Source organism: Muscardinus avellanarius, assembly GCF_963383645.1.
Source record: "Muscardinus avellanarius genome assembly, chromosome: 6".
In the NCBI taxonomy this organism is placed as follows: Eukaryota; Metazoa; Chordata; class Mammalia; order Rodentia; family Gliridae; genus Muscardinus; species Muscardinus avellanarius.
The window spans coordinates 91,370,479-91,393,183 of NC_137791.1; positions in this window are offsets into that span (position 1 = coordinate 91,370,479).

The following is a 22,705-nucleotide window of genomic DNA, read 5'->3' on the forward strand; positions in this document are numbered from 1 at the left end:
AAAGGATATTTTATTAAAGGAAGACAAGGAGAAGAAACAAGAAAATTATATATGGTACTTGTTAATTTATGTTTTAAAATGATACACAATAATAATATAAAATAATAGTTGTCCTGATAGCAGAAAGAAATAGAAAGTGGAAAAAAATAAAATACTTCACAGAAAATAAAACTGATGCCCTTTATATAGTCTTTTCTAAATGTGTGATACAGAAAACCCTTGATTCTCTTCTACAAAAGTTGATAATAAAAATGAGATAAATTTGATTACTTGTGGGTAGCCATTAAGTAATTCCCCATTTCCTTGGCCTTTGTGGGGAACCATTAATGTCTTCCCCTTATCTTTACTAAAAGAGTAATTCTGACTGTCCTTCATCCAGAGTCAACAAGGTTTGGAGTCATGGGGATTTCAAAGTAATTAAGACTCTCTCAAAACTATTGATGCTATTGTTCTGTCTGCTAGATAAGATTAGGTTTGTGTTGTACCAGGGTATTGTTTGACTTGCCTGTGATGTATGTACTTTGGACTTGTCTTTCTTGCATTCCTGTGTAACCCAAAGCTAGAAACTGTCTAAAAGTGCCACGAGAGAATAAACTTGGCACTAATAGTGACTAGTAGCCCTCTCATGCTTGAATTCTTCAAACCTCACTCCTCTCTTCACAACCTGTATTTTGCCTGCTGGTTCCAGCAATTACTAGTCAGTTCCTCTTTGATTCTCTGTTGTCAAAAAAGGGTTTTATAAAAGCTCTTGAGCATCTGTTTTAAATATGTTGTTTTATAACAGGAATAATTTTTAGTTATTTATTGATGGTGCTTATGTAAATTTTAGAATCTATGTCTTGATATTTTTTAGTCATTAATATTTTAGGTCTTATTTGAAGCTGCTACTCTAACATTACTTTCAGAACCTTAACATTATATTGAGAAAAACCAAAAACACACTTAAGATTACTTGCTTTATATTACAAATTAAATACAAGACTTAAAAATTTAATCTTTTCTTTATTCTCTAATAGTTCAAAAGAAAGAATGTTCACACTCCTGTCTTATGAAGAATAACACCAACATTTAGATACTTAATTTAACAATTCAAGTCTGACTTTTTACTTTGACTACTACTTAACTTTTTGGAATTATATTGCATGACTAATTTAAAACATTGTTAAAAGAAAAAAGATATATAATTAAAATACTAAAATCATTATATATATTTGAAATAAGTGACATTATCTTGAAAATAGCATCAAGTTAATGTTAGAGGTCACTCTACTTACAGTTTATCAAAGGTCACAAGATTTCTAAATAAAGGACACAAACTGATTTCAAGAATGCTGTATAATCACAGGTACTATATGTAATCAGTTATGATTATACCTCTAAAAATAGATTTTATGTGGAGCATATAATAATGTACATTTTTACAGAAAGAGTAAAAAATATGACATATATTTTATTACACAACTAATAAACCTCTGTCTATGACTCTGAATATGATTAGTTTTATGTTCTCACCTTAGACATTCTAATTTGCATCAACATTTAGGTGCGTTTATGTGTTTTGTTACAGTATATTTTATTCTCTCTCTCTCTGAAGCTTGATATATTATATATGACTTGTGGTTGATCTATAACTATTTAAAATACAAATGAAAACTAATTTCTCTATGGCCTACTATTACAAAACATCAATATTTTGAAATCTTTTACTTGTCAAGAGCTTTGATTTATTTATTCATTTCTTCTCTCACATATTTTTAGCTAAATTTTTTGGTAGCTGTCAGATTTGGGTTATCAGAAACTTCAGCATCAGAAAGCTAAGAATGTTAAAATGGTATAATGTAGTAAATAGCAATCACCTCTAAAGCCAGCCAGCTCTCAACTCTCCAAATATGTTATTTATGCCATGTTTACTAGGAAATAAAGTTATGGTTTCATATTTTAATAAATTTGTTAAATGTTATTTGAATAAAAGCAAACATAGAAATTAAAGATGGCAGAATATAGTAAGGCAGCATAAATGCATCACTCCAAGACTTGGGACTCAACCAGCAGAAAAACTGCTTCTTGCCAAGAGAGGAAAAGTAGTCAGAACTTAATAGAATAAAGAAAGTTGAGACATAGTTGAATTGGGGGCATCAATGACAGGAGGTAACTGGGAAAAAAAAAAGCTTTATATGTCTCATTTGGAGAGCAGAAAACAGAGAAGGTCACTATCTTTGTGAGCCTTCATGAGAGTTGGTACTTTCAGGAGCTTGATGACTCTCAGAGACAAAATCCAGCAAAGAAAATCTTGTTGAGCCAGTGATTGCAGACAACCAACATCAAAAGCAATCACATTTTTCTCTCTATTCTTTAATATCTCAAGACCCTAACTTCCCAGACCACCTAGCTAAATTGCCCAGTAAACTCCTGACGATGCAACTGAACTTAGCAGGACCTAAAAATTACAGACCCTTTATGTAAAGACTTAAGAAGTGATCATCAACACTTTAATTTACAAACTATCCCAGTGTAAGTCTTCACAGTGACAAAAATTTGAGTGGGAATGAACAAACCCACAAAGTCCATGAGTTTTTAAATCATCCCTGCAGAGGGTTCAATAAGGGGGTACAATCAGATACAGCAAAAATATGAATTAATAGAGTTCCAAGGGATACTCAAGTGGGAGAGATGGAGAGAAAACAGTTTACTCACTCACTGTAGGGGTTCCAAAAATTTTTTCCATACTACCTGCAGTGGCATCTGTGGAGTAAAATAACTAAGCCCACAGAGCTATAGACTCAGGAGCTATAAACTCTAACCTGACAGTGTTTGGTTGCCACAAATACCAAAGTTTGTGGTACTCACTTGATCACTTTCCCAGATTAGCATCAGTGTTTCTTAATATGTCTTGGACTCAGGCTCTACATGAAAGATCATAGTTTTTGCTCCTGATAAGTTTGGATCTAGAGAGCATTTTACAGCCAATCATAGACTCCTGTTTGCCTGCCCTAAGATTAATATCATTTTAAAGAGATTCTAGACAGCTAACTCAATTCTATTTATATGAGGCAGATTTATTGAGGAAAAATATTTTCTCAGAGGCTTTATAAAGAGATAACAAATGAACATAGAATTCACATATAAATATGAAGAAAATGCCAAGAAAACAGAGATGCAAATCTGAGAATTCTGAAAATTTAAGAATAAAGTTGAAGGAGGATATCATAAACTCCAACAACTCAACAGTAAGGGAGGTTACCAATACTGACTGAGCAGCAGAAAATGTCAGAGAAAGAAATTAATAATTTTAATTTTTAATACAAAAAAAGGTTTTGGAAATAAAATCAGAGAAAGTATACAGAAAATGAAAAAAATTAGTAGAGAAATTGAGGCCCAAGTAAGAACCAAAAAGAGGCTCTTATAAAAATAAAGGTGACAATAGATGAACTAAAGAATCCAATAGAAACCTCTAGTAGAGTAGACAACATATAAAATAGAATTTCACTCTTGGAAGACACTTCATTAAAAACTGTTGACATAATCAACAATATAGAGAGGACAATACAACAACACAACCAGAATATTAAAAAAAATGAGATAACATGAAATGACTAACCTAATGTATGAATAATAGGTATTGAAAAAAGTTGAGAAGCAAAAACAAAGGACATTAGGAACTAATACAGGGACATAATATCAGAAAATTACCCAAACATAGAAAACGAGTTAGACATACACATATGGAATACATTCAGAACTCTAATGTGACAAGATGAAAGAAGAACTGCTCCTCACCACATAATAATCAAAATTAATTGAATGCATTGAGAGCAAAAGAATAGGTAACAGTAATTATCTGGGCAAAATAGATAACCTTAGATAATATAGGAGAAATTTTGGTGGAGTGAGGGAGGAGATCTAGATAAGGGGAGAGGGAAATTAATGGAGAAAACACTTTCATTGGCATTATGAACATATGATAGAATACCAATGCCTATCTCAATGCACTGTATAGGGGAGGTGGGTGGGTGTTCAGAGGGAGCCAGAGTTAAAACTCACCAAGTACTTTGTGGCTTTGTGCATGTTTATCACTATCACTGTGAACTCTGATATGAAACTATAATTGACCAATAAAAGTATTAAGAAAGCAAGTACATATTACAATAGAAAATGTTATGTAAGATATAGTCCAACATAGTACAAGGTTTTATTCAATTAAATTTTTAAAAACACTGAGTGTATTAAAAGCATTTTCCTACAAAATTGGTAGAAAATTATATTTTCTTAGCAGTTTTCTTTTTAATAGGAGACAGAAAACTACATATGCTATTGTAATACACTGGAAAGTATTGCATGATAAAAGAATGCTAAAATAAGTTTAAAAAAGATTAATATTATAGTGATGATTCTACTATCTGCAGGTTTTTTTAACAAGAGTTTGCAATAATAGAAAAAACTTTTATAGATCTTCAATGAAAAAAATTATTTCAGCTATTTGCCTAAGTCAAGAAAATGGTACATATCTTGGCAAGTACTTTTTCTAAAATTTGATGCTATTTAAGAATGAAAACTCCACCAGAAATATCTTCAAATATTTTAGTTTTGTAATAGAATTCAGTTCTTCTTAAATTTTCTTCAATATGAAGCATTCTATTCATCAAACAAAGATGTTTACATGTACTTTTGACATATAATGTGTAAAGATGTGTAAGAAGTATTGTGGCTAAAATAAAACACACATTTTGAAAATGATGAACAAGGCAGAAGTATTTGTTAATGCCAAGATTAAAAAGGCTCTGGCATGTTAATGCTAACTTGTCCTCTCAGAATTTGTTTTCAATTTCAAAGTACACTGAGTATAAATCTAATAATTAATTTTACATGATTAACTAATATTTTAATTTAATATCTTCTAGTATATAAAATAAATTATTTTTATTTAAGGACCATAAATTTACCTTGGAGTAATTATCATTCTAGTATTGCAAAAATACAATATTGGAGAGATTAGAAATAGCAGTCTTTCCAAGTTACACCTTGAGCCACATCTAATTTGAGTTTAACAGTTTTCATCACATATAAGATCCTGTAAAAATTTTGGTCACATATTTGGGAGTGTTTTTTTAATTTACAATCTGATAAGCTTTGACAGAATATTAAAATCATACTTAATATAAAGATCAACTATATAGTTATCACTTACCCACAGTTCTAAAATTCCCAGACTGCTCTGAGTTACATGAATTGGCATTTAAAGAAAAACTCTGAAATTTCTTAATATCTTATTTGATAGTTTGGAAAAAAGGTGTTTTTCAGGCTTAAGTTAACCACAAGAAGATAAATTCTAACTTCATTTCAGAGTTTTTTATTTGTCTTTCTAGTGAGTCTACTGTCTTGATCTCTGGGAACCTAGGTGTTACTAATCAACTGCCATTTCTTTTCTTCTGAATTAGTGAAACTTGCAAAGGCTGGGTCTTTCCTCTGTATGTTTTCATTTTTAAATATGTTTTTATTGGTATATTATAATTATATATCTTAGTGACTTTCAAAATGATACAAATATAGTTACCCACAGCACTTGATGTGTTCCCAGTCCATGTCCCCTCATGTTATAATTATATTGTTAGTAAAAACTTTATATATGGACATAGCATTATTTGAACTATATCCTCCATCAAGCATTATTTCACCCCTCCTCACCTCCTTTCCCCAATCCCCTTCCATTATCTACTGGTCTCTTTTCTCATTTATCTAAAGTCCCTTTTGTTTCCTATTTTTTCTGTAAATTTTACATATGAGAGAAAATATAAGACCCTTGACTTTTCTTCCAGGGAAAAGCAAATTTTTTCTGCATTGGGAAAAACAGCAGGATATTAATAAGGATGCCTATGGGATTTGTGGAATAATACCCACTTCCACTTCATTAAACTACCTTGGTGGATGTCCCCATTTTCAAGGAAATGATTATTTAACATCTTGGTGAAATAAAATTTTCATTTCCTTGACTGGTATACATTGTATTGTGATGCTCTTTTATTATATCATTTACTGTTCTCAAGGGGCTAATATCTCACGTATTCTTTTCCAGAATATCAAAGAAGGATTTTTCAAAAGCCCTGACCTCCCTATGTCTCCTTGTATCAGGTATAATGAGAGATTCAGTCCCTGGATAGACAGGGCTTGCATTCCTTGTCAGCTCAAAAGAAGTTATAGAAGACAGAACTTAGTCTTTCCTCAACCCTTAAGATTAAGGGACCAAAGTCTGGAAAGGGGGAAATGAGGTAGGTTAGAATAAATAAAACACTAGGTAGAAAGAAGAAAAATTGGGAAGAAATAAAAATATTGTTTTAAAATCTGGAAAGCTCATAATCTCTAGCACTGTCTAATAGGGTGTATTCAGGCGTAGGCTGAGGCCTCAATGAGCCCACATCATCAATAAACAATGATTTTAAGTATTAACAAATTGATGACAGTGCTTTCCCAAACTTCAATAGAGTATTATTCAGTATATGGAATATTAACTATATTACTTTTCCAATATCAAAATGAATTCTAGATTTTAAAATGATCTGTCCCCAAGAGTTTTGGATAAAGTATCATAAACATGCTTAAAAAATGCAAAATTTAGCCAAAGAACTTGTCATATTGCAATAAGAAGCAAGGTGAAAAACAGAAAACTATCCCTTTATGTCTATGATTCATGTGTTTGCTGCTAAAGGTAGGTTATGTGTGATACCTAGGTGGGTAGTGCTGAACTTCAAAGAGTTTTCCCTTGGTGTATGGACCTTTCACAGTATCCCAAGAATCTGACCACCTCCCTCTTTCACCTTTTTAGCTAAAGCCATAATGGGCTGTTTCTCCATTTTTGCCATCAAAGTTTAACGAATGACTGGTGGTATTTGGTGTACACATGATCTGGTTTCTTTACTCTTGCAGCAGGTTGTTTACTTTTTAAGGTGCTGAAGTCCTTGCCTACAGAGTGGTTGGCTGAACTGCCTATCTCATGGGCCCCCTTCACTTCCTTATTTCAGTTCTGTGTTGCTTCCCTGCTGGTGTGTCAGGGCCCACTCGGCTAGACAGGGATGGGGCAGTGGCTCAAGATGGCGCCTAGGCATGTTGCCAAGTCACGAGGCCCACGAGGCTGGCGGTGCCCTGATCCTGCGCAGTGAGCCCTATCAGGCGCCCTAAGGATGATCAGTGACACAGTGCCTCGTGCTACCACCAGCCCGCCTATGAGAGGGTTAGAAATGTGCATGCCCTAGCTGTGGGAAGCTTGGGGTTGGTGGAGTGATGAGGGAGGGGTTATGAGACTGATATATATTTGCCTGCTGTGCGCATTGAAGGGGAGGCATTAAAGAAGAAGCATCATCAGCAAAGTCTGCATTCTTGTGTTTCTTCCCTAGGCTCTGCAGGTCGGAGCCTTAGGGATGCAACACTGGTGTTTATCACCTCCTCCAAATAGATGATTTGTACTTGCTTCACTCTCTCTGAGTCTGAATGTAAGGGAACACAAACTAAAATATAAGCTTAATTTTTCCAGCCTTAATTAAAACCTTAGGTTTTTCCATTGAAACCCAGCTCAGTGCCAGGGGATTTGCTGTTTGTAATTTTCTAATACTGCCAAGATGACTTCTCATCTGGCTCTAACAATTCTCTTTTACATTTACTTTTTACTTTATTATTTGTGGTGCTAGAGACTGAACCCAGGAACAGTCTATCTCTGAGTTTTAGCCTTAGTCATTTTATTCCCTTGTATTAATTTATTTTTATTTGAAAATAGGGTCTCATTAAATTTCCAAGAGCCTTGCTATTTTGCTGAAGCTGGCTTCGAACCTGCAATCCTCCTGTTTCAGCTTCCCAATAACTGGAATTAAAAGCTTATGCTATCATTCCTGGCTTGCTCCAAAAAATTTTTTTTTTCTTGTAGTAGTGGGGATAAAACCCAGGGGCATTCTACTTCTGAGCTACACCCCAAGCCCTATTGTTTTTTTTTTTATTATTCTTTATTTTGAAACAGGGTCTCAGTGAGTTGCAAAGGACCTTACTAAGTAACTGAGGCTGTCCGTGAACCACACTCCTGTCTCAGATTCCCAAATACTGGGATTACAGGTCTGGTCCATAATGCCCAGCTACTACATTTTTTTTAATTGTAATATTTTCTAAGCCAATTCATGCTCTTGCAAATTCAAGTTACACTAAGAGTACTGTCTTCAAACTGCTTGCTTATTTGCACCACCCATTAACTAGTACCATAATTTGCTGAAAATCATGATATGACAATTGTATTAAATTTTTATAAAGTATCTCAGCTGGATTTAAACACTTCTTTATGTCATAACATGCTTAATTTCAACAGCCCAAATTCAAAACTAAACAATAATCAATCAGCTCTGTTCCACCATAATTAAATGGGATATGCCCAGCCATTTTCTAAGATAATAAGAGCTTATGAATCATGATAATCATCATAATGAAATAGATTTACTAAGTACCTTAAATTATGCTATGTTTTACTTTTGTATCAACTCTATGAATAATCTATGTTTGTTATTAAAGTGAAACTTAGAAAAGAGAACTATCATACTTAAAAGTGTAAATCCAGGAGAAAAAAGAGTAAGCACTTTCTTACTTTATTCTGCATAAAACCTTACACAAAGTCACTATATTATATTTTTATAATTTATTCTAAGCTAAAGAACTTTATCCTTTGGGGAAAAAAACTTAGTAATTGCCTCTGCATCCCAATTATCCCTTTTTATTCCGAGTATACCAAGATTCTAAAGATGGATAATCTGTAAACTAAACCTTTCTTTGCCTTTATTTGCTGTATATCACAGATTAAAATCTACAATGCACTCATAAACCATTTTTAAAAATATAGATAAATGTCATTTAAATCAGATTTTATTGATTTTCTATGTCATTATTGCATTATAAATGTTTATGTTTAACAGTTACAAAATATTTTATCACTATTTACTTAAGTCCTTGAATTGAGCTTCCTTTCTAAAGATTCAACCAACCAAAAACTGATGATTAACCCACAGATTTATGATGTTGCAACTATTATGTGTACTTAATCTGAATCAGGCACATTGCTAAGTATTTTACACATATCATTGTAATGAAGCTTCCCAGTAGCCTTGTGGAATAGAAATTACCTTCATTTCCTCTTTCAAATAAGAATTAGAAACTGAAATATTTTGACTAACTGCTCAGATTTACCGCTTTTAAGTTATGAAGTCAATTGGGAATGCAAACTTCTCTCCAATATTTCTATTTTATGCCTTTCTATAATTTGTTAAAAATATACATTAAATGTACTTTTTTTTTTTTTTTTGGTGGTACTGGAGGTGGAACCCCGGGCTTTTCTACCTCCGGGCTATACTCCCAGATCTATTTTATATTTTATTTGGAAACACGGTCTCACTAAGTTGCTGAGAGCCTTACTAAGTAGCTGAGGCTGGCTATGAACCTGTGTGATCCTCCTGTCTCAGCTTCCCAAGCGCGGGGATTACAAAGGTGCACCACCACACCAGGGTAAATGTAGTATTTTATGAGACTGACGTGCTGCCTACTGCGCTAAGGTGGCAAAGAACAAAATTATATCATTTGCAAGAAGATGGAAAGCCCTGGAGAACATCATGTTAAGTGAGATCAGCCAAGCACAGAAGGAGAAGATACACATGTTTCCTCTAATATGCCCAAACTAGAAAACACAAAGGATACCAGTGGGACTCCAGATATTAGAGGGGAAATACTAGCTAAGTTTTAATGGAAAGATAGGAGAGGAGAAAGGCCGATCTTGATTAATGAGGGTCTACACCTGAACATGTGTAAAATTATGAATAAGACATGGTTAACCTGGACAACCATTGGTGGGAGGGGGGAAGAGAAAATGGGGGCGGGGGGAGAGGGCACCAAATATAGTGTAAATGTATACTATTTATGTTCAATAAAAAATTGTTTAAAAATAAATGCAGTATTTTAATCATTGTTAATTGTACAGTTCAGTGACATTAAGCAAATTGACACTGTTTTGCACAATCCCTTCCATCTAACTCCAGAACTTTCTCATCTTCCTAAACCCCTTTCTTATTCCCCTTCTAGCTCTTGACAACCACCTTTCTACCTTGTATTTCTATGAAAAGTGAAAGAAATCATACAGTATTTGTCTTTTTGTGACTAATTTATTTTTTACTATAATTTCCACGTTTATACATATTACAGCATGTGTCAGATTTCTTTCCTTTTTAAGATTAAATAATATCTGTAATATGTGTAATGCACATTTTGTTTATCCATTCATCTGTCCATGGTAGTTAGGTTATTTCCATGTTTTGACTTTTGTAAATAGTGTTTCTATCAATATGGCCATATATATATACCAGAGTCTTTGCTTTTGGTCCCATGGATTATTTCCCCAAAAATAAAACCATTGAATCATATAATACTTTTTTTTTTTTTTTTGCGGATCTAAGGATGGAATCCAGAGGCATTTGACCTCTGAGCTACACCCCCTGCCCTATTTTTTATTCTTTATTTTGAAACCGAGTCTCACTGAGTTGCAGAGGGCCTCACTAAGTAGTTGAGGCTGTCAGCAAACCATTATCCTCCAGGTCTCAGCCTCCCGAATGCTGGGATTACAAGCATGTGCCACCACGCCCAGCATGATACTTATTTTATATGGAGGTTATACCATGTTACATTTACACCAGTATCATAAAAATATTCCAAATTTTTGCAATTTCAGAAACACTGGTTTTTATTTTTATTTTTATTTTTGTCATTATAATGGATGTGCAGTGGTAATATCATTGTGGCTTCGATTTGCATTTCCTTAATAATTAGTGATGCTGAGTAACTCCATTGCTTATCTCTGTATTTTCTTTGGAGAAATATCTGAACAAGTCCTTGGCTCAGTTTTTTTTTTTTGTTATTGTTGTTGTTTTTGATGCTTTTTATTGGTGCATTGTAGTCATAAGTCTTAATGGCTCACAAGAGGTAGAGGCAACATGGACACATCATTCATTTAGGCCTTCCTTTCTTCGCACTCCATTCTTCTCACATCCCTTCTCTTTATTTTTGTTTGTTTTTTTTTTCATTTGTTGCTGTTAATGCACTATATTACCTTATATATTCTGGATATTAATTGATTATCAGATATGATTTGCAAATGTTTTCTACCATCATATAGGTTGCTTTATAAATGTTGATAGTTACCTTTGATACAAAACAAAAAAAATTAATTTTAACACAAGCAATTTTTTCTTAATTATCTTTTTTGTTGCTATATCCAAGAAATCATCAAATCCAGTGCTTTCTGTTAGGGGCTCTATAATTATTGGTCTAAATTTTTCAGATTTATCTTAATTAATTCTTGTGTAAAATGATACTAAATCCTAATTTATTTATTTTTATTTTCATGCCTATTTCTAAATTTTCAGCATCATTTGTTCAAAAGGGTGTCCTTACACATTGCACAGTATTATATTCCTTGTCAAATCTGATTTAGTTTTGAATGCAAATGTTAACTAGTGTGCTTTCTATTCTACTAGTCCCATGTCCTTATATCTGTAACACTGTAAGTTTACGGTACGTTTGAAACAGTGAAGTGTGAGGCATCAATTTTATTCTAATATTCAAGATTATCTTGGCTTCTTGGAGTTCCTTGAGATTTCAAACAATGTGATGGTTTTTCTATCTCATCAAAAATAAGTAATAAGTTCATTTACTTATATAACTTAAAATTATATATAAATTACATTGAACCTAAAGATTGTTTTGGATAGAATTGAAAAATTCAATGTTAAATTTTCCAGTTTATTGCCACAGGTTAACTTTCAATTGTTTTCCTGAATGTTCATTGTTATTATAGAGAAACAAAGTTGATTGTTTGTCATTACTTTGTTATTCTGAAGATCTGTTTAATTAATTTATTATTCATAAACTTTTTTTTTAGAAAAATTTGTTTATGGCTGGGCGTGGTGGCACACATGCTTGGAGGCAGAGACAGCGGGATTGCGCAGTTTCGAAGCCAGCCGTGCGCAGGCTGGTTTAGGAGACCCTGTTTCCAAATAAAAATCTAAAAATAGAGCCGGGCGTGGTGGCACATGCTTGTAATCCCAGTATTCGGGAGGCTGAGACCTGGAGGATCGCGGTTCGCAGACAGCCTCAGCTACTTAGTGAGGCCCTCTGCAACTCAGTGAGACCCGGTTTCAAAATAAAGAGTGAAAAATAGGGCAGGGGGTGTAGCTCTGAGGTCAAATGTCCCTGGGTTCCATCCCTAGACCCGAAAAAAAAAAAAAAAAACAAGTAAAAATAGGTCTGGGAGTGTAGCCCAGAGATAGAAGGGCTTCCAGGAACCCCAGTCCACCAGAAAAAAAAATCTGTTCATGGTTAATTATTTTTCTATCACACTATCTCTGCAAATAGCTTTAATTCCAGTTTCAATCTGTGTAGTTCCAGTGAAAGCATGACACTCATCTGTTTCTTCATTTCCAAAGCAGACACTATAAAAACAGCAATAATATTAATAATAGTATTGTTAAACACACACACACACACACACACACACACACACACACACATATTGCAGTACTAGAGATAGAAACTAGGGTATTGAAACAGGGTCTCATTGAGTTGCAAAAGGCCTCACTAAGTAGCTGAGGCTGTCCACACACTGTGATCCTCCTGTCTCTGCCTCCCAAATTCTGGGATTGAAAGTATGAAACACTACACCTGGCTAAAAACATATATTTTGAAAAAAGTTGTGTTTTAGACTTTCTATACATATTACTTGCTTCATTCTCCTGGATACATTCATTTATTCAATCATTTTGTACTTAGGCCTATTATGAGAAATCCACCTGCAAGTATTTAATATCTGAACCTTGGTTTTCTTTTCTATAACATGAAGATGAACAGGGGCTGTGAACATTCAATGAAATAACTTGATTGCCTTTGTGTTGAGCTCAAGAATTGCAAAAAAAAAAAAAAAAACCCTTAAAATGTTTTAGGAAGCTAAGCATCTTGTATGAGCTATTCTGCCCTCTAGTATATTGCAAATTATGGTAAAAAACAAACTCTTGAAGTTCTATTGTAGTTCTCTTTGTATAATATATGTGTGCTCCGCTACTGCTTTTGTCATCAGCAGTACTTCTGGCAAATACTAGGCTATTAAATCTTAGAGGAGTCAAAAATTAAATATGGAATTCAATAGGTAAATGGAGCAGGATTTAGCCACAAACCTTGAACAGCTCCCACTAGTTATCCTCATACCCTAGAGCAACCACAACTGCCCAGACAGCCCAGTCACAACCACATCCAAAGGACTTTGGGGTTTACCTTTGCCACAAGCATCAGCATGGACAGCAGCAGGATCAGCACCAGAACAGCAACACGGAAAACAGAAGCCAGAGGAATGAAGATCATCACAGTGAAAGTTTTAGTAACAAGTGGCTCAATCTAAGAAAGTAATATAGTTTAGCAACAGAAATGACATGAATAAGGGTGGATTTTTACACCAGATAAGTCCTAAAAAAAGAATAGCAGCAAAGTTACCTTTGAAACATAAGATTTGGAAAGATATTGTTGAAAAAGTAAAAGAATGTGGAGGGAACAAATGTTGCAGGCCCTGGTGGAGGGTAAAAAATGTGCAACAGTCATAGGTACCACAGATCTTACTGTGACATCTTACTGTTACAGATGCATCTACCTGACAAGGATCCTCCAGGAAACTACTAGCAAAATTACTAGAATATTAAGAGTGGGGAAAAGGACAAGGAATTGGAGATTGCTCTCAAAGGCCAGGCCCAACACCACCAACGTATTACTGATGAAGGTTTTCAGCTAAGTACATGTGAAGATCATAAGGGCATCGACCACAGGATGCCAACCCTCCTGTATAGGAAGAAGCGATGGGAGGAGTCAATGACCAGGGAGAACAGACCAGGGAGACAGAACACATTTTGGTTACAGATCACTCCTCATGCTAGGCATCCTCTCCTACAGAAAACAATGCGATGGAGAAAGTAAGATAAACTAAGGAGCTAAGGCCCTAGGTCAACAGCCACCTCCATTTTTTAGGATTCAACATCAATTACCAATACAAATGTCCAGAAACCTACAAAGCAAAAGATGAGATGGCAAAACAGATTAAAGCAACTCTTTCACCAGTAGATAATTTGTATCCCCCTGAGGCTGAGTGATGTGAGGCTGGGTAAATGCCAGCTCACCATTTCTCCCCATCATTCTTCATCCACCAAGAAAAAAAATGAATATTCAAGTCCAGCGATAAGAAATGGACAGAAAATTGGAGCCGTGAACCTTAAATGCTTGCTTTTCTAACATTTGACTAGACAATTACAACTTTCTGTATTGGTTATACATCTTGGGTTTTGGATTATTTTTTACCAAAAGAGATTTCTTTTTGGCAATGACAATCACATTGTATAAAAGACCAGCTTTTCTTAATTCATCTTTAAAGTTTTTTAAAGTTGTTTTACATCTGTGGTTTTTGTTTTTGTTTTTGTTTTTGTTTTCCGTACTGAGGATGGAGCCCAGGGGCATTGTGCCTCCGAGCTACACCTTCAGCCCTATTTTTTAGTCTTTTTAATGTTTGAAACAGCATCTCACTGAGTTGTAAAGGGCATCCTTAAGTACCCGAGGCTTTCGGCAAACCATTATCTTCCTGTTTCAGCCTCCTGAATGCTGGGATTACAAGCATGCACCACCATGCCCGGCCTGAAAGCTTTCACTTTTATTTTGTAATAACTATTTATAATTTTATATTTTTTTGGTACTGGGTATTCAAATTGGGGCATTCGACCTCTGAACTACCCCTCTGAAGTATTTCTGAATAACTCTAGCCCCTTTTCTTTTGTTCACTTTGAAACATGTTGTAAGTTACTGAAAGTCTCACTAAGTTGCTGAGCCTGGCATTGAGCCTGCCATCCTCTTAAGTACAGGATTACAGACACAAACCACAACACCTGGCTTTGATTTTTTTTCCCCAAAAATGTCAACAAGCTACAAGCACCTGTAATAAAACTATTACAATTTTAAGTTATAGGTACATTTTCCAATTGTGCTAAACCCCCTTATTATTAAAAGAGTAACTTATTTTTAAACATTTAAAAAGAGCATAGTAATTCAGAAATAAATTAATAGGCATTAATGAACCTAAGTTTGTAAAGTAACTAGAAGGTTGCATAAAAATGTATTAAATAAGTGCTTATTCAGAAGCCATGTGATACACTCATGTCTTAAAATGTCAAATTTTTGCTTTCTGCCTAAATTTTGTTAGTTCATGTATATGACTTAAACAAAATTCCATTGAGATATTTTATAATACAGACTTAAAGACAAATCTTAAAAATTTCAAGCTTTATTTATATCTGTGGAAGCCTAGTTGACAAATAGATAATTTCCAGTATACAAAAATTTGCTTAATATACAAAGCTTTGCTTCAAATATTCCTGAACTTTTTTTTTTAATTTTCTTCCTCCACATGCTTGGTAGCTTATGAATGCTTAATGGTTCCCTTGTTAATATTATATTATTTTTTTTTTGTGTGTGTGGTATCAGTATGAGTGGAACCCAGGGGCTTTTCTACCTCCAGGCTATACTCCCAGACCTATTTTATCCTTTATTTGTAAACAGGGTCTCACTAAGTTGCTGAGAGCCTCACTAAGTAGCCGAGGCTGGCGTTGAACCTGTGCGATGCTCCTGTCTCAGCCTCTCAAGCGCTGGGATTAGAAGTGTGCGCCACCACGCCCGGCTATGTTACATTATTTAAATAATCAATTAATTGACTCCTTAGAATAAAGCATATGATGGCTACCTATGAATATGCCAGTGATTGAAGGAAGCAGTCTTCCTGAAAGAACAATTAGGATATTTAAGTGAAAATCTTGGCAAACATTGGCCAGGAAGGGAAATCTCAAGGTCCTGAAGCTATATGGAAATAATTTTTTTTTTTTTGGTGGTGGTACTGGGGTTCCTGGAAACTCTTCTATCTCCGGGCTACACTCCCAGACCTACCAGACCTATTTTATTCTTTCTTTTCTTTTCTTTTCTTTCTTTTTTTTTTTTTTTGAAACAAGGTCTCTTAAGCCAGTAGAGAGCTGGCTTCAAACCTGTGAGACCCTCCTGTCTCTGCCTCCCAAGCGCGGGGAAATCGTGAGCTACCACACCTGGCTGGAAATATATAAATATAAATATATATATATATATATATATATATATATATATATATATATATACATATATATATATAATTTTTTTTTTTTGCCAAAATAAGATTTTATTTTGAAAGTCATTTGAAAGACACTGAGTAGAGAAAACCTAGGAGTCAACGGATGTAGATTCCAACTTCATTTCTTTCCAAGTCCAACCAGTGGTCTTTTCCTTGCCCCAAAGTTACTTTCTTTGGTAATTCCTATATTTGGTTTCCTGGAGAAGAGATCTTTTCCCATAAGCCATCTTTATTCTTTTTGTAGAGGAGAGCTTTTATTTCCAGGAAACAGCATGTTCGTTGGAGATGGGTATTTTTTTCAAAACATCAAGGTAGACCTAATGTGTTCAACAAAGTGTGTGGGCTCAGCCAAAGGTGAAGTGGAAAGGTTCTCTAGTATTTGTCATCTTGCTGCAACCGGAAATCCACATGTGGAAATGGCATCCAGGAGTACGGGCCTATGCAAAGTTGTTCTGTCTTTGCATCATTATTAACATTGCCAGGGAACAAACATTTTAAAGAAAGTCTATGAAAATCCTGCTACTTGGATAGGCTAAGACTGTGATTGGTGTAGTGATATGCTCATATTAATGTTCTGAGTTTAATAGAATTCTCAGTTTACAGAGCTGTATGACCAGTGACAGTGATCAGTCTGGAATCATGTACATGCCACGAAACTTACAGGCCTAAGAAAGGATCTGATCCATGTGAGGAAAGCACAAAGAATGAGAACACTTGTGCTTCACTCAAAGGTAGACACTCATCATGAGTGCTTAAAAGAACCATCTTTGCAGGTATGCATAATGAAATTGAATGCCATGTAGAAATTACAAATGCTGAAGATAACCTGCATTAAGTAAGGGAATAGTTATTGTGATCAAAACAGAAGACTGATTCCATCCCTTACAAATTCGTATAAGCTGGTCAGTTCTCTAAAGACCTTGCATTCTTATCAAATTCTTCTGGATTTCTTTGCATCAGTCTCTATGCTAATTGATTTGCAGGGTAGGTAAAAATTTGTCAAATAGAATTTAATCAATTTGTTCACTCAATTTGGTACCCAGAATATTATATAAAATTTCTTAAAAAGTATATTTACACCGGGCGTGGTGGCGCACGCTTGTAATCCCCGCGCTTGGGAGGCGGAGCCAGCCTCTCTGGCTTAAGAGACCCTGTTTCTACATAAAAAATTTAAAAAAATAGGTCTGGGAGTGTAGCCCATGGGAGTGTATCCCGGAGGTAGAAGGGCTTCCAGGAACCCCAGTCCCACCACCAAAAAAAAAAAGTTTATTTACTAGTTAAGATGAAGTTACTCATGTATAAGTGGTACGAAGCAAATTCACACTAACAACTGTTTTAATTTAATCAAGTATCTTGATTAATTTTATATCAGAAACCATTCTATAGCTTAAACTACAACTAAAATATGCTCAGTTTACATGATGTAGGAAGAATCGATATGGTGAAGAAAAATAGAAACTTTTAGTCAAGAAAAATCATTAGGTTATAGCATCTCTGGAGTAGGGTCTCAGGGGAAGTAGGGCTCAACTATTGGTAATCTGTGATATTTGTCTTTTCCTGTGCTTCTAGAAATAGCACTACAGCTTTAATCTTGAAAAAATAGACATTCATAGATTCTATAGTAGAACACAATAGGAGAATTAATTATTTCTCCAGGATTTATGTCTTGATCAGGTTTCAATAAGTGCAAACTCTTGCAACAGATTACTTCAAATATAAATTTAATTAGATCCTCTTTCATATTCTTTTCTTCTTCATTTCATTTTATAGTCTTTTTTCTGTGTGTGTGGTACTGGGGTTCCTGGAAACCCTTCGACCTCCGTGCTACATCCCCAGACCTATTTTTTAATATTTTTATTTGGAAACAGGGTCTCTTAAGCCAGCGCAGCTGGCTTCTAACGGCGCGATCCTCCTGTCTCCACTTCCCAAGCGCGGGGATTACAAGCATGTGCCACCACGCCCAGCTTATAGTTATTTTTTATGGTTAAATGTTCAGTAAATTTCTATTTAGGTATAATATCATAGTTAAATAAACAAGAGTTTAATTTCTGAAATTTAATTTTTTTCATTTATTAAGTAGGTTTCACTCTTAGCTTTGAATATAGATTTTAGGTTAAATTTTTACATTAAAATTTACTAAAATTCAACTATTTTCAGGTTCAAAGTGTTTTTTTTTATCATACTAAAAAGTTATGTGTTAAAACCTTTGCTTATGTAAATTAATATAGTAATATTATAAATGTTTACAAAGAGTGTTAGATGGATTTGAAATATTTTTGTTTTTACTTCAAATAAAATAATGATAATAATAGCTCATAGTTAGTGACCACATAATATGTCAGACATTATCAAGTATAGCTTCATTTAATTTTTTTAATAATTCCATAGGTATGTTGTAATATTTAAATTATTTCTTGTATAAAAATTTAATAATAAAGAATGTAGACCCCTGGAGAAACCGGGCCCAGTAAGACACTGGGTTCTGGGCAGGGGTCGCGCGCCGGGCACGCCAGATGGGGCCCGGGTCGCGGGACTCTGGGCCCCAGGCCGAACTGCAAGTAGCACGCCAGACCCCTGGAGAAACCGGGCCCAGTAAGACGCTGGGTTCTGGGCAGGGGTCGCGCGCAGGGCAAGCCAGATGGGGCCCGGGTCCTGGGACTCTGGGCCCCAGGCCAAACTGCGTGTAGCACGCCAGACCCCTGGAGAAACCGGGCCCAGGAAGACACTGGGTTCTGGGTGGGGGTTGCGCGCGGGGCACGCCAGCTGGGGCCCGGGTCTCGGGACTCTGGGCCCCGGCCGAACTGCAAGTAGCACGCCAGACCCCTGGAGAAACCGGGCCCAGAACAGAAAAAGATAAAGAAAAATATCGGAGAGGAGGTAAGAAGGCCGTTATGGATGCCAGGACACTCTGGAGATGCAAACAAAACTTATCTAAATGAACTGGAACTTATGGAAAAATTCGCCATGAAAGAGGACTGCTATTTCTCTATATTGATAAGAATCTCAGACATCACCTGTAAGAAGAGAGTTTAGCGGAGACTAAGGAGAAATGCGGTGTTGAAAGAGTTCTCCGTGATGGTGGTGGAGACTTGTATTCAGGAGAAGCAGAAACCGGATCTTACCCACTTTATTTTTTTGGAGAAATTACACCAAATGTCAAATGCTACCATCACGCATGCTTAGGAACACTGGACAACATTCAGAGTGGATAAAGAGAAAAAGAGCCTGGGAAGGATTTGAAACGGTGGAGGCAGTGGCAATGCCAGTGGCCAATACTCAGGGGAGGCAGAGATCTGATAAATTACACCTGGAACCTTTGAAATAATAACCACAGAGACAGTGATTGGAACCTGCTGAGGAGTTAGGCGGGCACCGGGGCCAGTGACCGACATCGGAGCTTGCTGTGAGGCAAGGCCACTACTGAGGCCTCCGTGACCGGGATTGGAACTTGCCAAAGGGTTAGACCGATCCTGGGGCCAGCGAGGCCGGCATTGGAGCCTGCCATGAGGCAAGGCTTGTGCTGGGGCCTCCGTGGTCGGGTCCGGAACCTGCTGAGGGGTTAGGCCGGTGCTGGGGCCAGCGAGGCCAGGATAAGAGCCTGCCGAGGGGTTAGGCCGGTGCTGGGGCCAGTGAGGCCGGCATCGGAGCCTGCCATGAGGCATGACCAGTGCTGGGGCCTCCAAGGCCGGGATCGGAGCCTGCCGGGGGGTTAGGACGGTGTTGGGGCCAGCGAGGCCGGCATTGGAGCCTGCCTTGTGGCAAGGCCGGTACTGGGGCCTCCGAGGCCAGGATAAGAGCCTGCTGAGGGGTTAGGCCGGTGCTGGGGCCAGCGAGGCCGGCATCGGAGCCTGCCGTAAGGCAAGGCTGGTGCTGGGGCCTCCGAGGCCGGCATCAGCCTGCCTTGAGTCAAGGCCGGTACTGGGGCATCCGAGGCTGAGATAAGAGCCTGCCAAGGGGTTAGGCCGGTGCTGGGAACAGCGAGGCTGGCATCGGAGCCTGCCGTGAGGCATGGCAGGTGCTGGAGTCTCCGAGGCCAGGATAAGAGCCTGCCGAGGGGTTAGGCCGGTGCTGAGGCCAGCGAGGCCGGCATCGGAGCCTGCCGTGAGGCAAGGCCAGTACTGGGGCCTCCGAGGCCAGGATAAGAGCCTGCGGAGAAGTTAGGCCGGTGCTGGGGCCAGCGAGGCCAGCATCGGATCCTGCCGTGAGGCATGGCCGGTGCTGGGACCTCCGAGGCCAGTATCGGAGCCGGCCAAGGGTTAGGCCGGTGCTGGGGCCAGCGAGGCCGGCACGGGAGCCTGCCATGAGACAAGGCCGGTACTGGGGCCTCTGAGGCCGGGATTGGAGCCTGCCGAGGGGTTAGGACGGTGCTGGGGCCAGCAAGGCCGGCACGGGAGCCTGCCGTGAGGCAAGGCCAGTGCTGAGGCCTCCGAGGCTGGGATTGGAGCCTGCCGAGGGGTTAGGACGGTGCTGGGGCCAGCGAGGCCGGCATTGGAGCCTGCTGTGAGGCAAGGCCGGTGCTGAGGCCTCTGAGTCCGGGATTGGAGCCTGCCTTGAGGCAAGGCCGGTACTGGGGCCTCCGAGGCAAGGATAAGAGTCTGCCGAGGGGTTAGGCCGGTGCTGGGGCCAGTGAGGCCGGCATCGGAGCCTGCTGTGAGGCAAGGCTGATACTGGGGCCTCCTAGGCCAGGATAAGAGCCTGCTGAGGGGTTAGGCCGGTGCTGGGGCCAGCGAGGCTGGCATCGCAGCCTGTCGTGAGGCATGACCGGTGCTGGGATCTCCGAGGCCAGTATCTGAGCCGGCCGAGGGTTAGGCCGGTGCTGGGGCCAGCGAGGCCGGCACCGGAGCCTGCCATGAGGCAAGGCCGGTGCTGGGGCCTCCAAGGCCGGGATTTGAGCCTGCTTTGAGGCAAGGCCTGTACTGGGGCCTCCGAGGCCAGGATAAGAGCCTGCCGAGGGGTTAGGCCGGTGCTGGGGCCTCCGAGGCCGGCATCAGCCTGCTTTAATGCAAGGCCGGTACTGGGGCATCCGAGGCCGGAATAAGAGCCTGTCGAGGGGTTAGGCCGGTTCTGGGGCCAGCGAGGCCGGCATCGGAGCCTGCTGTGAGGCATGGCAGGTGCTGGGGCCTCCGAGGCCAGGATAAGAGCCTGCCGAGGGGTTAGGCCGGTGCTGAGGCCAGTGAGGCCGGCATCGGAGCCTGTCGTGAGGCAAGGCCGGTACTGGGGCCTCTGAGGCCAGGATAAGAGCCTGCCGAGAAGTTAGGCCGGTGCTGGGGCCAGCGAGGCTGACATCGGATCCTGCCGTGAGGCATGACCAGTGCTGGGGCCTCCGAGGCCAGGATCGGAGCCTGCCGAGGGGTTAGGCCGGTGCTGAGGCCAGTGAGGCCGGCAGCGGAGCCTGCCTTGAGGCATGGCTGGTACTGGGGCCCCCGAGGCCAGGATAAGAGCCTGCCATGAGACATGGCCAGTGCTGGGGCCTCCTAACCCGGGAATGGAACATGCCGAGGGGTTAGGCCGGTGCTGGGGCCAATGAGGCCGGCATTGGAGCCTGCCGTGAGGCTAGGCCGGTGCTGGGGCTTCCGAGGCCGGGCTTGGAATCCTGCCGAGGGGTTAGGCCGGTGCAGGGGCCAATGGCCAGCATCGGAGCCTGGCGTGAGTCAAGTTCACTCCTGCGGCCTCCAAGGCCGGGACCAAAGCCAGCTTAGGGGTTAGACTGGTGCAGGAGCCAACGAGACCAGAACTGGGGCCTCCCATGAGGCAAGGCCGCTGCTTGAGCCAGCGAGGTCTGGATCAGTCCACTGAATAGCCAAGGCACTACTGGGACCATCAAGAGTGGGATCGGTACTTGCAACGCAGCATGCACAGAGAAATATCGCAGAAAATATAAATCAGACGCTTCTCTTAATCAGCAATAACTAGGAGGAAAAGGGCAACAGGAAGAGGTTGAGCTATAGAAAGGGCCCTATAGTGAATCAACTAATGTGACCAATCAGAGGGTATGTAATACTGGAGGACGGAGCCTCTTTAAAATGCAGGAGGTACATAAACAAATGTATCAAAGTAAATCACCAAAGAAGCGTGGGATGGAGGGAGGGGGAGGGAATGGGATGGGGGCTGGAGGAGGGATAATTGGATGATGTATGCTTGTATATCCTCTCAAGTCTTGTACTCCAATGTGATTGATATATGACTACAATGCACCAATTTAAAAAATAAATTAATAAAAAAAAGAAAAGAAAACAGTGATGTGAGTGAGGGAGTAGAAGGAAAGAGCTGGTTAATTTTTAAAGAATATTCTCTTGCTTGACCAATATATGCTCACCTGTAACATCAATTTACAAGTTATGAAATTTCTAGCAAACCTGATTATATCAAAGAGCTCCACATCAGGACAGATGAATGTGTAGAGGAGGCTGATAGATTTTCTGGATTTTTTCGGTCATGCACTCTAATTGTGTACATTCAAAACTT